Source organism: Phocoena phocoena, chromosome 4 (genome assembly GCF_963924675.1).
Source record: "Phocoena phocoena chromosome 4, mPhoPho1.1, whole genome shotgun sequence".
In the NCBI taxonomy this organism is placed as follows: Eukaryota; Metazoa; Chordata; class Mammalia; order Artiodactyla; family Phocoenidae; genus Phocoena; species Phocoena phocoena.
The window spans coordinates 110,113,879-110,131,569 of record NC_089222.1 but is presented as its reverse complement, the minus strand read 5'-3'; positions in this window follow the sequence as shown (position 1 = coordinate 110,131,569).

Here is a 17,691-nt window from a genome sequence, read left to right as displayed (position 1 = left end):
GAAAAAGAATATATATATATGTATATATATATATATATATATATATACACACATACATATATATATATATATATATATATATATAATTGAATCATTTTTCTGTATACCTGAAACTAACAGAACATTGCAAATTAACTACTTCAATTTTTTAAAACGTTTCAAAAAAGGTGTTCATAACACCTTTGTTCATAATAAACAAAAAGTGGAAACAACTCTAATGTCCATCACCTGGTCAATAGATAATCAAATTATGATCTATCTGTAGTCTGGAATACTACTCAGTAATAAAAATGAATAAATTTCTGACAGGTCCAAAAATATGGGCAAATATCACAAACACTGTGTTATATTCAAGGAGTGAAATGCAAAAGTATATATCTTATATGATTCTATTTATTTGAAATTCAATAAAACATAAATTTATAGAAACAGAAAACAGAGCAGTGCTTCCTAGATTTTGGGGAATGGATTGACCCCAAAGCGGCATGAAAAAATACTTTTGGAAGAAGTAAAATATTTATATCTTGATTTTGAGGTCGTTACAAAGTGAGCTATGAATGTCAAATTTCCTAATCTATACACTTAAATGAGTTGAATTTTATTGTCTAACAATTATATCTCAATAAACATGGGATAAAGTCAAATTAAATAAAGTATTTGAAGTGGAATATTAGAAGCAAAGTAAATGGCCATAGTAGGATATAAACAATGCTTAAATGACTGTCTCAGAAAAATTTTCAGTTATCTCAGTATCTAAGGAAAGAATATATTATTAAAATAATCTTGGGCTTCCCTGGTGGTGCAGTGGTTGAGAGTCCACCTGCCGATGCAGGGGACATGGGTTTGTGCCCCGGTCCAGGAAGATCCCTCATGCCGCAGAGTGGCTGGGCCCGTGAGCCATGGCCACTGAGCCTGCACGTCCGGAACCTGTGCTCCACAACGGGAGAGGCCACAACAGTGAGAGGCCCGCATACCACAAAAAACAAAAACAAAATAATCTTAATTACTAAAATCTGATACTGAATACTTTCCCTATACAGTGCACCAAGTAAAATTCTAAGACAGTCGTATCACATGGTTAAAACACATTTATTTCTTGGGGTCTTTCAGAGTATCAGTCAACAACTAGTTTGCTAAATTTGGTATAGAATTAATTTGGCCACTGAATGCTTAATCTAGATTTCAGATAATTTCTTTTCTCATGTGCACTGATCCTTATGGCAATAAATGAAAAAAGGATATTTCACTGTTTGAACACCTCTAATTTAAGGCAACTTAATCAACCCTCTTCATTGAAAGATTCTGGACTACAATTACAGCACTAATGTCTACCTGTCAGTTCTTTTCAGGTCTGGTAACAGAGAGTAATTGCATCTCATGTATTTTCTTGTGGAAATTGCTTCATACCTGGAGGTGATATTTTTTCCTTTAATCATTTCTTCTGTATGATGTAACTGTGAGTCACATAGAGGACTTTTTAGCTACAATATTCCAATATGATTCCTCCCAATCTGGACACCATCCAGTTTAAAAATAATAATAATTTATAAGGATTTAGCAATGTCAAAAGTACATTTAATAGTAAGAAATTCACAGTGTCTTTGCAATGTGACACAATATTTGTACAATGTTCTGATTTTTAAGGTTCATTATAGTCCAGGAAGACTATTTCCAAAATTTTTACAGATAATACTTTGACACTTAATTTGTCACTTTATGCTTCAAAGACTTCTTGTTGCAAAATAAGTTTTAATAGTTGACTAAAACATTATAATTAAAAAAAATAATATTACCATTAGAGGATTTTAGTAGCTCTACCAAAACATTCATGGGTCTATCATAGAAAATTAAAACCAGTGACAGACATGTATAAACATCATAAAACTTAATTGTGTATTTATATGTTTCAAGTATATTTCAATGTGAGTTAATGATCTAACATATATAATCATTCATCAAATATTTTGAGCTTCAATATTTAAAACTGCCCCGTTATAAAAGTCTTTAGCCTAATTATATTAAATATAATTTTATCCCAATTATCATCTAAAGCAAAATTACCTTTCTCACTTAGTTTCCCTAAAGTTTTAATTATAATATTTTTATCTTTGACTAATGCTGTAAGTTCCTCCAGCTCATCTTATTTCTTCTGTAAATTCCCCCAAAAATGTGTTTGAACAGACCGGTTCAAGATGATGGAGTAGAAGGACGTGTGCTCACTCCCTCTTGTGAGGCACTGGTATCATGACTAACTGCTGAACAATCATCGACAGGAAGACACTGGAACTCACCAAAAAAGATACCCCACATCCAAAGACAAAGGAGAAGCTGCAAAGAGATGGTAGAAGGGATGCAATCACAATAAAATCAAATGCCAAAACCACTGTGTGAGTGACTCACAAACTGGAGAACAATTATACCACAGAAGTCCACCAACTGGAGTGAAGGTTCTGAGGCCCACGTCAGACTTCTCAACCTGGGGGTCTGGCAAAGAGAGGAGGAATTCCCAGAGAATCATACTTTGAAGGCTAGTGGGATTTGATTGGAGAACTTTGACAGGACTGGGGTAAACAACTCTTGGAGGGCACACAAAGTAGTGTGTGGATCAGGACAGAGGGGAAGGAACAGTGACCCCATAGGAGACTGAACCAGACCTACCTGCTAGTGTTGGAGGTTATCCTGCAGAGGCAGGGGGTGGCTGTGGCTCACCACAGGCACAAAGACACTGACAGCAGAAGCTCTGGGAAGTACTCCTTGGCATGAGTCCTCCCTGAGTCTGCCACTAGCCCCACCAGAGAGCCTGTAGGCTCCAATGCTGGGTCACCTCAAGCCAAACAAACAAGAGGGAGGGAACTCAGCTCCACCCATCAGCAGACAAGTGGATTAAACTTTTACTGAGCTCTGTCCACCAGAGCAACACCAAGCTCTACCCACAACAAGTCCCTCCTATCAGGAAGCTTGCAGGAGCTTCTTAGATACCCTCACCTAACAGAGGGCAGACCACAAGTCCCTCCCATCAGGAAGCTTGCAGAAGCTTCTTAGATACCCACATCTACCAGAGGGCAGACAGCAGAAGCAAGAAGAACTACAATCCAGCAGCCTGTAGAATGAAAACCACATTCACAGAAAGATAGACAAAATGAAAAGGCAGAGGACTATGTATCAGATGAAGGAAAAAGATAAAACCATAGAAAAATAACTAAATGAAGTGGAGAAAGGCAACTTTCCAGAAAAAAGAGTTCAGAATAATGATAGTGAAGATGATTCATGACCTCAGAAAAAGAATGGAGGCAAAGATCGAGAAGATGAAACAAATGTATAACAAACACACAGAAGAATTAAATAACAAACACCTAGAAGAATTAAAGAACAAACAAAGATGAACAATAAAATAACTGAAATTAAAAATATACTAAAATGAATCAATAGCAGAATAACTGAGGCAGAAGAATGGATGAATGACCTCTAAGACAGAATGGAGGAGTTCACTGCTGCAGAACAGAATAAAGAAAAAATAATGAAAAGAAATGAAGACAGCCTAAGAGACATCTAGGGCAACATTAAACACAACAACATTCACCTTATAGGGGTCCCAGAAGGAGAAGAAAGAGAGAAAAGACCGGATAAAATATTTGAAGATATTATAGTCGAAAACTTCCCTATCATAGGAATGGAAATAGCCACACAAGTCCAGGAAGCACAGAGAGTCCCAGGCAGGATAAACCCTAGGAGAAACATGATAAGACACACAGTAATCAAACTGACAAAAATTAAAAAAAAAAAAACAAAGACAAATTATTAAAAGTAATAGGGGAAAATGACAAATAATATACAAGGGAACTCCCGTAAGGTTAACAGCTGCTTTCTCAGCAGAAATTCTACAAGCCAGAAGGGAGTGGCACAATATATTTAAAGTGATGAAAAGGAAGAACCTAAACCAAGATTACTCTAACCAGCAAGGAATTCATTCAGATTCTATGGAGGAATCAAAAACTTTACAGACAAGCAAAAGCTAAGAGAATTCACACCACCAAACCAGCTCTCCAACAATAGCTAAAGGAACTTCTCTAAGTGGGAAACACAAGAGAAAAAAAGGACCTACAGAAACAAACCCAAAACAATTAAGAAAATGGTACTAGGAACATACATATCAATAATTACCTTAAATGTGAATGGATCAAATGCTCCAACCAAAAGACACAGGCTTGATGAATGGATACAAAAACAAGACCCATCTATATGCTGTCTACAAGAGACCCACTTCAGACCTAGTGAAACATACAGACTGAAAGTGACACGATGGAAAAATATTTTCTATGCAAATGGAAATCAAAAGAAAGCTGGAGTAGCAATACTCATATCAGATAAAATAGACTTTAAAATAAAGAATATTGCAAGAGACAAGGAAGAACACTACATAATGATCAAGGGATCAATCCACGAAGAAGATATAACAATTTTAAATACATATGCAGAGAGACCTTCAAGATGGCAGAAAAGTAAGGTGTAGAGATCACCTTCCTCCCCACAAGTACATCAGGAATACGTCTACATGTGGAACAACTCCTACAGAACACCTTCTAAATGCTGGCAGAAGACTTCAGACTTCCCAAAAGGCAAGAAACTCCACACGTCCTTGGGTAGGGCAAAAGAAAAAAGAGAGGCAAATGAATAGGGATAGGACCTGCACCTCAGGGAGGGAGCTGTGAAGGAGGAAAAGTTTGCACACCCTAGGAAGCCCCTTCATTGGTAGAGATGGGAGGTGGCAGGGGGTAAGCTTCAAAGCCGCAGAGGAGAGTGCAACAACAGGGGTGCAGAGGGAAAAGCGGAGAGATTCCCGAACAAAGGATCGGTGCTGACCAGCATTCACTAATCTGAGAGGCTTGTGTGTGCACCTTCCAGTATGGGTGGGGGCTGGGAGCGGAGGCTCGGGCTTCACAAATCATATCCCAGAGAGAGGACTAGGGTTGGCTGTGTGAAGACAGCCTGAAGGGGACTGGTGTGCCTCAGCGAGCCGGGAGGGAGTCTGGGGAATAGTCTGGACCTGCATAAGAGGCAAGAGACAATTATCTCGGGGTGCACGAGAGGATTCAGAGAACTGCCTACACAAGCCCCAGAGAAGGGCGAGAGCCGCTACTATCAGCAGAGACATCAGAGACGGGCATGAAATGCTAAGCCTGCTGCTGCAGCCACCAAGAAGCCTGTGTGCAAGCATAGGTCACTATCCACACCTCCTTTCCTGGGAGCCTGTCACTGCCAGGGTCCCCTGATCCAGGGACAACTTCTCCAGGAGAAACACACCTCAGGCTGTTGCAATATCATGCTGACCTCTGCTGCTGCAGGCTCGCCCAACATTCCGTCCCCCTCCCCACTCCAGGCCTGATTGAGTCAGAGCCCACTAATCAGCTATGACTTTAACCCTGCCCTGTCTGAGTGAAGAACAGACACCCTCAGGCAACCTACATGTAGAGGCAGGGCCAAATCCAAAGCTGAATTCCTGGAGCTCTATGAACAAAGAAGAGAAAGGAAAATCTCTCCCAGCAGCCTCAGGAGAAGTGGATTAAATCTCAACAATCAACTTGATGTACCCTGCATCTGTGGAATACCTGAATAGACAATCAATCATCCCAAAATTGAGGCAGTGGACTTTGGGAACAATGATATATATATATTTTTTTTTTCCTTTTTTCTCTTTTTGGAAGTGTGTATGTTTGTGCTTCTTTGTGTGATTCTGTCGGTATAGCTTTGCTTTTACCATTTTCCTAGTGTTCTATCTTTTTTTTAAGTATAGTTTTAGCACCTGTTATCATTGGTGGATTTGTTTTTTGGTTTGGTTGTGCTCTTCTTTTTTACTTTTCTTTTTAATTTTTTTTTTGTTTTAAATAATTTATTTTTTTATTTTAGTTATTTTATTTTATTTGTATATTTATTCTCTCTCTCTCTCTCTCCTTCCTTCCTTCTTTCTTTTTCATTCATTCCTTCCTTCATTCCTTCCCTCCTTCCTTCCTTCCTTTCTTTCTTTCCTTCCTTCTTTCCTTCTTTCTCACTGTTCTTCAGAGCCATGTGGCTGACAAGGTCTTGGTGCTCTGGCTGGTTATCAGGCCTGGGCCTCTGAAGTGGGAGAGCCAATTTCTGGACACTGGTTCTTCAGATACTTCCTGGTTCCACGTAATATCAAGTGGCAAAACTCTCCCAGAGATCTCCATCTCAACACTAAGACCCAGCTCAATTCAACGACCAGCAAGCGACAGCTCTTGCTTCACGCCCTATGACAAACAACTAGCAAGACATGAACACAACCCTATCCATTAGAAGAGAGGCTGCCAAAAATCATAAAAAGGTCACAGACACTCCAAAACACTCCACCATATGTGGTCCTGCCCATCAGAAAGACAAGATCCAGCCTCATCCACTAGAACACAGGCAATACTCCACTCCACCAGGAAGCCTACACAACCCACTGAACCATCCTTAGCCACTGGGACAGATACCAAAATCAATGGGAACTACAAACCTTCAGCCTGCAAAAAGGAGACACCAAACACAGTAAGTTAAGCAAAATGAGAAGACAGAGGAACATAGAGCAGTTGAAGGAGCAAGATAAAAACCCACCAGAACAAACAAATGAAGAAGAAATACTTAGTCTACCTGAAAAAGAATTGACAGTAATAACAGTAAAGCTGATCCAAAGTCTTCAAAATAGAATGGAGAAAATACAAGAAACTTAACAGGGACCTAGAAGAAATAAAAAGTAAACAAACAATGATGAACAACACAATAAATAAAACTAAAAATTCTCTAGAAGGAATAAATAACAGAATAACTGAGGTGGAAGAATAGATAAGTGACCTGGAAACTAAAAGAGTGGAAATAACCACTACAGAGCAGAATAAAGAAAAAAGAATGAAAAGAATGGAGGACAGTCTCAGAGACCTCAGGGACAACATTAAACACAACAGCATTCGAATTATAGGGGTCCCAGAAGAAGAAGAGAAAAAGAAAGGGACTGAGAAAATATTTGAAGAGATTATAGTTGATAACTTCCTTAATATGAGAAAGGAATTAATCAGTCAAGTCCAGGAAGCACAGAGAGTCCCATACAGAATAAATCCAAGGAGGAACACACCAAGACACATATTAATCAAACTCCTAAAAATTAAATACAAAGAAAAAATATTAAAAGCAGCAAGGGAAAAACAACAAATAATATAAAACCGAATCCCCATAAGGTTAACAGCTGATATTTCAGCAGAATTTCTGCAAGCCAGAAGGGAGTGACAGGACATATTTAAAGAGATGAAAGAGAAAAACCTACAACCAAGATTACTCTACACAGCAAGGATCTCATTCACATTAGACAGAGAAATTAAAAACCTTACAGACAAGCAAAAGCTAAGGGAATTCAGCACCACCTAACCAGCTTCACAGCAAACACCAAAGGAACTTTTCCAGACAGGAAACACAAGAGAAGGAAAAGGTCTACAATAACAAACCCAAAACAAGAAAATGCTAATAGAAACAAACATATCAATAACTATCCTAAATGTAAATGGATTAAATGCTCCAACCAAAAGACATACACTGGCTGAAAGGATACAAAAACAAGACCCATATATATACTATCTAGAAGAGACCCACTTCAGACATAGGGACACATATAGACTGAAAGTGAGAGGATAGAAGAAGATATTCCATGCAAATGGATACCAAAAAAAAAATCTGGAGTAACAATTCTCATATCAGAAAATATAGACTTTAAAATAAAGACTATTACAAGAGACAAAGATGGACAGTAGATAATGATCAAGGGATCAATCCACAAAGAAGATATAACAGATGTAAATATATATAAACCCACCATAGAAGCACCTCAAAATATAAGGCAAATGCTAACAGCCATAAAAGGGGAAATCGACAGTAACACAATCACAGTAGGACCTTTAACATTCTAAATTCACCAAGGGAGAGATCATCCAAAATTAAAAGAAATAAAAAAACACAAGCTTTAAATGATATATTAAACAAGAAGGATTTAATTGATATTCATAGGATACTCCATCCAGAAACAACAGAATACAATTTCTTCTCAAGTGCTCATGGAGCATTCTTCAGGATAGATGATATCTTGCATCACAAATCAAGCCTTGGTAAATTTAAGAAAACTGAAATCGTATCAAGTATCTTCTCTGACTGCAACTCTATGAGACTAGATATCAATTACAGCAAAAAAATGTAAAAATTACAAACACATGCAGGCTAAACAATACACTACTTAATAACCAAGATATCACTGAAGAACTCAAAGAGGAAATCAAAATATACCTAGAAACAAATGACAATGAAAACACGATGACCAAAAACCTATGGAATGAGCAAAATCAGTTCTAAGAGGGAAGTTTATAGCAATACAATCCTACCTCAAGAAACAAGAAACATCTCAAATAAACAACATAACCTTACATCTAAAGCAATCAGAAAAAGAACAAAAAAAAAAACCCACTAAGTTAGCAGAAGGAAAGAAATCATAAAGATCAGATCAGAAATAAATGAAACAGAAATGAAGGAAACAATAGCAAAGATCAATAAAACTAAAAGCTGATTCTTCGAGAAGATAAACAAGATTGATAAAACTTTAGCCTGACTCAAAGAAAAAGAGGGAGAAGACTCAAATCAATAAAATTAGAAATGAGAAAGGAGAAGTTACCGTGGACACCACAGAAATACAAAGCATCATAAGAGACTATTACAGGCAACACTATGCCAATAAAATGGACAACCTGGAAGAATTGGACAAATTCTTTGAAAAGTCCAACCTTCCAAGAGTGAAACAGGAAGAAAGAGAAAATATAAACAGACTAATCATAAGCACTGAAATTGAGACTGTGATTAAAAATCTTCTAGCATACAGAAGCACAGGACCAGACAGCTTCACAGGCAGATTCTATCAAACATTTAGAGAAGAGCTAACACTTATCCTTCTCAAATTCTTCCAAAATATAGTGGAGGGAGGAACACTCCCAATCACAATCTATGAGGCCAACATCACCCTGATACTAAAACAAGACAAAGGTGTCACAAAGAAAGAAAACTACAGGTCAATATCACTGATGAACATAGATGCAAAAATCTTCAACAAAATCCAGCAACACATTAAAAGGATCATACACCATGATAAAGTGGGGTTAATCCCAGGAATGCAAGGATTCCTCAATATATGGAATTCAATCAATATGATAAACCATATTAACAAATTGAAGGATAAAAACCATACGATCATCTCAAAAGATGCAGAAAACACTTTTGACAAAATTCAACACCAATTTATGATAAAAAAAAAAAAAAACCTCCAGAAAGTAGGCACAGGGGGAACTTATCTCAACATAATAAAACCCATATATGACAAACCCACAGCCAACGTTTTTCTCAATGGCGAAAAAATGAAAACATTTACACTAAGACCAGGAAACAAGACAAGGTTGCCCACTTCCACCACTATTATGCAACAGGGTTTTGGAACTTTTAACCACAGAAATCAGGGATGAAAAGGAATCCATATGGAAAAGAAGATGTAAAGCTATCACTGTTTGCAGATGGTATGATACTATACACAGAGAATCCTAAATACTCTACCAGAAAACTACTAGAGCTAAGCAAAGAATTTGGTAAAGTAGCAGGATACAAAATTAATGCACAGCAATCTCTTACATTTCTATATACTAATGATGAAAAATCCGAAAGAGAAATTAAGGAAACACTCCCCATTTACCACTGCAACAATAAGAATGAAATAACTAGGAATAAACCTACCTAAGGAGACAAAAGACCTGTATGCAGAAAATTATAAGACACTGATGAAAGAAATTAAAGATGATACAAACAGATGGAGAGACATAACATATTCTTGGATGAGAAGAATCAACATTTTGAAAATGACTATACTACCTGAAGCAATCTACAGATTCAATGCAATCCTTATCAAACTACCAATGGCATTTTTCACAGAAGTGGAATAAAATTTCACAGTTTGTATGGAGACACAAAAGACCCTTAATAGCCAAAGCAATCTTGAGAAAGAAAAACGCAGCTGGAGGAATCAGGCTCCCTGACTTCAGACTATACTACAAAGCTACAGTAATCAAGACAGTATGGTACTGGCAAAAAAAACAGAAAGATAGATCAATGGAACAGGATAGAAAGCCCAAAGATAAACCCACACACATGCAGTCACCTTATCTTTGAATATGCAATGGAGAAAAAACCGTCTGTTCAATAAGAGGTGCTGGGAAAACTGGACAGCTACATGTAAAATAATGAAATTAGAAATCTCCCTAGCATCATACACAAAAATAAACTCAAAATGGATTAATGATCTAAATATAAGGTTAGACACTATAAAACTCTTAGAAGAAAACATAGGCAAACTATTCTATGAAATAAATCAAAACAAGATCTTTTTTGACCCACCTCCTAGAGGAATAGAAATTAAAAAAATAAAATAAACAAATGGGAACTAATGAAACTTGAAAGCTTTTGCATAGCAAAGTAAACCATAGACAAGATGAAAAGACAACACTTGGAATGGGAGAAAATATTTGCAAAAGAAGCAATTGACAAAGTTTTAATCTCCTAAATTTATAAGCAGCATATGCAGCTCAATATTTAAAAAAACAGCTCAATCCAAAAATGGGCAGGAGATCTAAATAGACATTTCTCCAAAGAAGATACACAGATTGCCAACAAACACATGAAAGGATGCTCAACATTACTAATCATTAGAGAAATGAAAATCAAAACTACAGTGAGGTATCACCTCACAACGGTCAGAATGGCCATCATCAAAAAATCTACAAACGATACATGCTAAAGAGGTTGTGGAGCAAAGGGAACTCTCTTGCATCGTTGGAGGGAATGTAAATTGATACAGCTGCTAGGGAGAACAGTATGGAAGGTCCTTGAAAAACTAAAAATAGAACTACCATAAGACCGTCAATCCCACCACTGCATATACCCTGAGAAAGCCATAATTCAAAAGAGTCATGTACCACAATGTTCATTGCAGCTCTATTTACAATAACCAGGACATGGAAGCAACCTAAGTGTCCATTGACAGATGAATTGATAAAGAAGATGTGGCACATATATACAATGGAATATTACTCAGCCATAAAAATAATTGAAATTGAGTTATTTGTAGTGAGGTGGTTGGACCTAGAGTCTGTCATACAGAGTGAAGTAAGTCAGAAAGAGAAAAACAAATACCATATGCTAACACGTATATATAGTATCTTTAAAAAAAAAAAAAGAAGGTTATGAAGAACATAAGGGCAGGACAGGAATAAAGATGAATTCAGAATGTACTTGAGGACATGGGGAGGGGGAAGGGTAAGATGGGATGAAATGAGAGAGTGACATGGACTTATATATACTACCAAATGTAAAATAGCTAGTGGGAAGCAGCTGCATAGCACAGGGAGATCAGCTCAGTACTTTGTGACCATGTAGAGAGGTGGGATAGGAATTGTGAGAGAGAGACACAAGAGGGAGGAAATATGGGACTATATGTACATGTATAGCTGATTAACTTTGTTAGAAAGCAGAAACTAACACACCATTGTAAAGCAATTATACTCCAATAAAGATGTTTAAAAAATAAAGAAAAATAAAAGTGACTAGACAAGACACATGGGAGAATGTCAGGAATTATAATCTGATATTAGAGTTGATATTGTTCATTGTTGGATTAAATAAATGAGATTACTAAGCCATTTTTTCTCTGAATCATTGATAAGATGTTATATGAATACATTTCATAAAATATAAGCAGCCTTTAAATGTATGATAAATAACCCTACTTTGTCAAAGGATTTTTTTTTTTTTTTTACTATACTGCTGGATATTTTATTTGGTACTAGATATCTCTATAGAGATAGATAGATTTTGGTCTCTGATAGATTTGTTTATCAGTGGTAAGAAAGATTTATAAAGTTAACAGAGAAAAAAAATAATTTCTATTTCCTGGAATATTATATTGACTTTTTATTTAAAATGATTGAAAAGGTTATTTATTAAATGATCTGTGAGAAAAATAAATAAATTAATAAATAATAAATAAATATACACCCAACATAGGAGAACCTCAATACATAAGGCAAATACTAACAGATATAAAAGGACAAAATGGACAGTAACACAATATTAGTGTGGGACTTTATCACCTCACTTACACCAATGGACAGATCATTCAGAAAGAAAATTAATAAGGAAACACAAACCTAAGTGACACATTACACAGGATACGTTCCATTGAGTTTATAAGACATTCCATCCAAAAACAGCAGATTATATTTTCTTCTCAAGTGCACACAGTATATTCTCCATGATAGATCATATCTTGGGTCATAAATCATGCCTTGGTAAATTTAAGAAAACTGAAACCATATCAAGCATCTTTTCCAATCACAATGTTATGAGATTGAAAATAAATTACAGGAAAAACAAAACAAAACAGAAACACATGGAGGCTAAACAATGCATTACTATATAACCAAGAGATCACTGAAGAAATAAAAAACAAATACTTAGAGACAAATGACAATGAAAACACCATTTTCCAAAACCTGTGGGATGGAGCAAAAGCAGTTCTAAGAGGGAATTTTATAGCAATACAATCCTACCTCAAGAAGCAAGAAACATCTCAAATACAATCTAACCTTACACCTAAAGGATCTAGAGAACGAAGAATAAACAAAACTCAAAGTTAGTAGAAGAAAAGAAATCATAAAGATCAGAGCAGAAATAAATAAAATAGAAACAAAGACAATAATAGCAAAGATCAATAAAACTAAAAGCTGGTTCTTTGAGAAGGTAAACAAAATTGATAAACCTTTAGCGAGACTCATCAAGAAAAAGAGGGAGAGGACTCAAATCAATAAAATTAGAAATGAAAAAGGAGAGGTTACAATGGACACCATAAAATACAAAGCATCCTAAGAGACTACTACAAGCAACTCTATGCCAATAAAATGGACAACCTGGAAGAAATGGACAAATTCTTAGAAAGTTATAAACTTCCAACACTGAACCAGGAAGAAATAGAAAATATAATCAGACTATTCACAAGTAATGAAATTGAAAATGTGATTAAAAATCTTCCAACAAACAAAAGTCCAGGACCAGATGGCTTCATAGGTGGATGCTATCAAACATTTAGAGAGGAGCTAACACCCATTTTTTGCAAATTCTTCCAATAAATTGCAGAGGAAGGAACACTCCCAAACTCTTCTGCAAGGCCACAATCATCCTGATACCAAAACCAGACAAAGATACTACAAAAAAAGAAAATTACAGACCATTACCTCTGATGAATATAGATGCAAAAATCCTCAGCACAATACTAGCAAACAGAATCCAACAACACATTTAACAGATCATACAGCACAATCAAGTGGGATTTATCCCAGGGATGCAAGGATTCTTCAATATATTCAAATCAATCATTGTGATACACCATAATAACAAGATGAAGAATAAAAACCATATGATCATCTCAATAGATGCAGAAAAATCTTTTGACAAAATTCAACACGCATTTATGACAAAAACTCTCCAGAAAGTGGGTATAGAGGGAACCTACCTCAACACAATAAAGGCCATACATGACAAACCCACAGCAAACATCATTCTTAATGGTGAAAAACTGAAAGCATTTCCTCTAAGATCAGGAGCAAGATAAGGATGTCCACTCTCACCACTCTTATTCAATATAGTTTTGGAAGTGCTAGCCACAGTGATCAGAGAAGAAAAAGAAATAAAAGGAATCCAAATTGGAAAAGAAGAACTAAAATTGTCACTGCAGATGACATGATACTATACATAGAGAATCCTAAAGATGCCACCAGAAAACTACTAGACCCAATTAATGAATTTGGTAAAGTTACAGGATACTAAATTAATGCACAGAAATCTCTTGCATTCCTATACACTAGCAATGAAAGATCAGAAAGAGAAATTAAGGAAACAATCCCATTCACCATTGCAACAAAAAGAATAAAATACCTAGGAATAAACCTATCTAAGGAGGTAAAAAACCACCTGTACTCAGAAAACTATAAGACACTGATGTAAGAAATCAAAGATGACACAAACAGGTGGAAAGATATACCATGTTCTTGGATTGGAAGAATCAATATTGTGAAAATGACTATTTTACCCAAAGCAATCTACAGATTCAATGCAATCCCTATTAAATTACCAATGGCATTTTTTACAGTACTAGGACAAAAAAAAAATCTTAAAATTTGTATGGAGACAAAAAGTACACCAAATATCCAAAGCAATCTTGAGGGGAAGAAAATGGAGTTGGATGAATCAGACTCTCTAACTTCAGACTATTCTACAAAGCTACAGTAATCAAGACAATATGGTACTCACACAAATACAGAAATATAGATCAATGGAACAGGATAGAAAACTAGAGATAAACCCACACACCTATGTTCAACTAATCTATGACAAAGGAGTCAAGGATATACAATGGTGAAAAAACAGTGTCTTCAATAAGTGGTGCTGGGAAAACCAGACAGCTACATGTAAAAGAATGAAATTAGAACATTCCTTAACACCACACACCAAAATAAACTCAAAATAGATTAATGACCAAAATGGAATACCAGATATTATAAAAACTCTTAGAGGAAAACATAGGAAGAACACTCTTTGACATAAATCACAGCACATCTTTTTTGACCCATCTCTTATAGTAGTGGAAATAAAAACAAAATAAACAAATGGGACCTAATGAAACTTAAAAGTTTTTTGTACAACAAAGGAAACTATAAACAAGATGAAAAAACAACCCTCAGAATGGGAGAAAATATTTACAAATGAATCAATGGACAAAGGATTAATCTTTAAAATATAAAAACAGCTCATGCAGCTCAATATTAAAATAAGGAAACCACCCACCCAATTAAAAAATGGACTGAAAACCTAAATAAACATTTCTCCAAAGGAGACATACAGTTGGCTAAAAAGCACATGAAAATATGCTCAACATCACTAATTATTAGAGAAATGCAAATCAAAACTACAATGTGGTATTACCTCACACCAGTTAGAATGGGCATCATCAGAAACTCTACAAACAACAAATGCTGGAGAGGGTGTGGAGAAAAGGGAACCCTCTTGCACTGTTGGTGGGAATGTAAGTTGAAACAGCCACTGTGGAAATACTGTGGAGTTTCCTTAAAAAGTTAAAAATAGAATTACCATATGACCTAGCAATCCCACTACTGGGCATATACCCAGAGAAATCTATAATTCAAAAATATACATGCACACTTATTTTCATTGCAGAACTATTTACAATAGCCAGGTCATGGAAGCAACCTAATTGCCCATTAAGAGGTGAATGGATAAAGAAGAGGTGGTACATTTATACAACGGAATATTAATGAGCCATAAAAAGGAACAAAATTGGGACATTTGTAGAGACGTAGATGGACCTAGAGACTGTCACAGAGAGTTAAATCAGAAAGAGAAAGACAAATATCATATATTAATGTGTATATGTGGAATTTAGAAAAATGGTACAGATGAACCAGTCTGCAAGGCAGAAATACAGATATAGATGTAGAGAACAAACGTATGGACACCAGGGTGTGTAAACGGGGGTGGGGTGGGGGTATTAACGGGAGATTGGGATTGACCTATACACACTAATATATATAAAGCATATAACTAATAAGAACCTGCTGTATAAAATTAAAAAAAAAAAAAGAACAATGTTAGAAGACTCATGTTTCCCAATTTCAAAACTTACCACAAAGCTAAATTAATCAATAGTGTTGTATTGGCATAAGGATAGACATATAGAATATGTTCAATGGAATAAAATTGAGAGTTCAGAAATAAACTTATACATCTATAGTCCAAAAAAAAATGTATTTGAAAGTGCCATAATCTTTGTCCAAACAGAGCAGTATGAGAGTAGTGTAAATATGTTACCTCAACTTGGATGAAAGTTTGAATAATTTGGTACTTCAGGTCTAACGTCATGATACAAAACATCCCCTCATAGTCTTTCTTGACTCAAAGTCTTGAAGTTCTCCAAATTAGTCAGATAACCACTTTACATAACCACTTTATCATCAACCAAGCAGAAAAACAGGTGATCAAGACCTGAGTTTTACCTACTGTCATTTAGCACAATCAGACTTCTGTGATAATTTTGTATTTGAGATCATCATGTGCTTCTGTCAAAAACCAAAAATACTAACATTTGTCTGCTTCATTGTTACTTTAAGTGGACAATACTTCTTCATGAATCTACAGGGCCCTGATTCCCCTGTCTCTAGAATGGATGTCCTAGTGAACCTATTTGAGTTTTGTTTTTTAAATAGTGAGTTGTTGGGGTCCTCTTAGTATTCTCACAGGTCCTCCAATCCCCTAACAACCATAGTCTCCATTACTGAAGGCCCATGGAGTTACAAATGTGTTGCTCCTAAGTGGTGGGTCATAAACAAGAAGTCATTTTTTGTACTGCTTTTAACTGCACTCTGTAAATGTTTTTAATTCTTAATGACACTTGTGGAAGATTCTGTACGTTTATATTTACTTTGAATATTAAAATACAACACACTGCAGTTTGAAATTCTTACACTGAATTTTTAGTTTCCTTCCTCCATGGTATAAAGTTAGGGAGAATTTAATCACTCTCTGAGATACCTCTTCTTATTCTTTTCTAGATCTTGTTCTTCCAGTGCTAGAATTAGCAAAATGAAGAGAAAAAAGGACACATAACTCTTAAGTATCTTAAGTGTGGTAGTTCACCCTCTGTAACTATTCACTATTTTCATAGGCAGTAGTCAGCAATTAGTGTTTTGTGTAACAGTGGTCCAAAGGGGCTGACTTCTCATGTGGATCAGAATATTATGTTCTAATGTTCAGATATGCCTCAACTTCAACATAGTTCCAATTTTTTTTTTCCATTTGTGTTTCTCTATTATAAGGGATTCCTTTTCCACCTTGGTTGGAGTATAAGGAAGATAATTTAAATCCTATTATTTTCTGAAATAATACTGTCATTCTTGGAAGACTCACAGGTCTTCACCACTTTAGATGGTGAGTGTGCAGTCTGCTCCATTATTATATTTTCATTCTCCTACCATCTTTCCAAATTTGCTTTTCACTTGCTCAATAGGTACAGGAAGAGATCAGTTAGTCTACTGACAATGCAAACATTAACTGAGCTTAATTAACTGAGGTTTAGGGGCTACTTTCTTTTTAGGCAAGCTCCCCGAGTATTTTGCAGTTACTCTCTCAGAATCTTTTCTCATTGTGTTAGGTAGACATGACCAGGTCTCTTTCCCTCCCCCACCTGGACACTCGTGATCAGAACACACCCAGGGATCCTCCCTTTTGTGGTCAAGGACTGCTAAGCTTCTAGCCTTATCAGGGCCAAGCAAGATAAAAACTACCAACTCCTGCTGCTTGAAACTGCTCTATGTCTCTCGATTGAATTCTTTCTCTTCAAGAGATGACAAGAACAAAGTATTTGCCATTCCAGCAGTGACAATTGACTTAAGGCAGTAAAACTGCATAACATCCTCCCTCCCTGTTATAGTCACAACCAATTATCCCCACAGAGCCTAGGTGTGCCTACTTTAATAGACACTCAATACTTTTCTCATC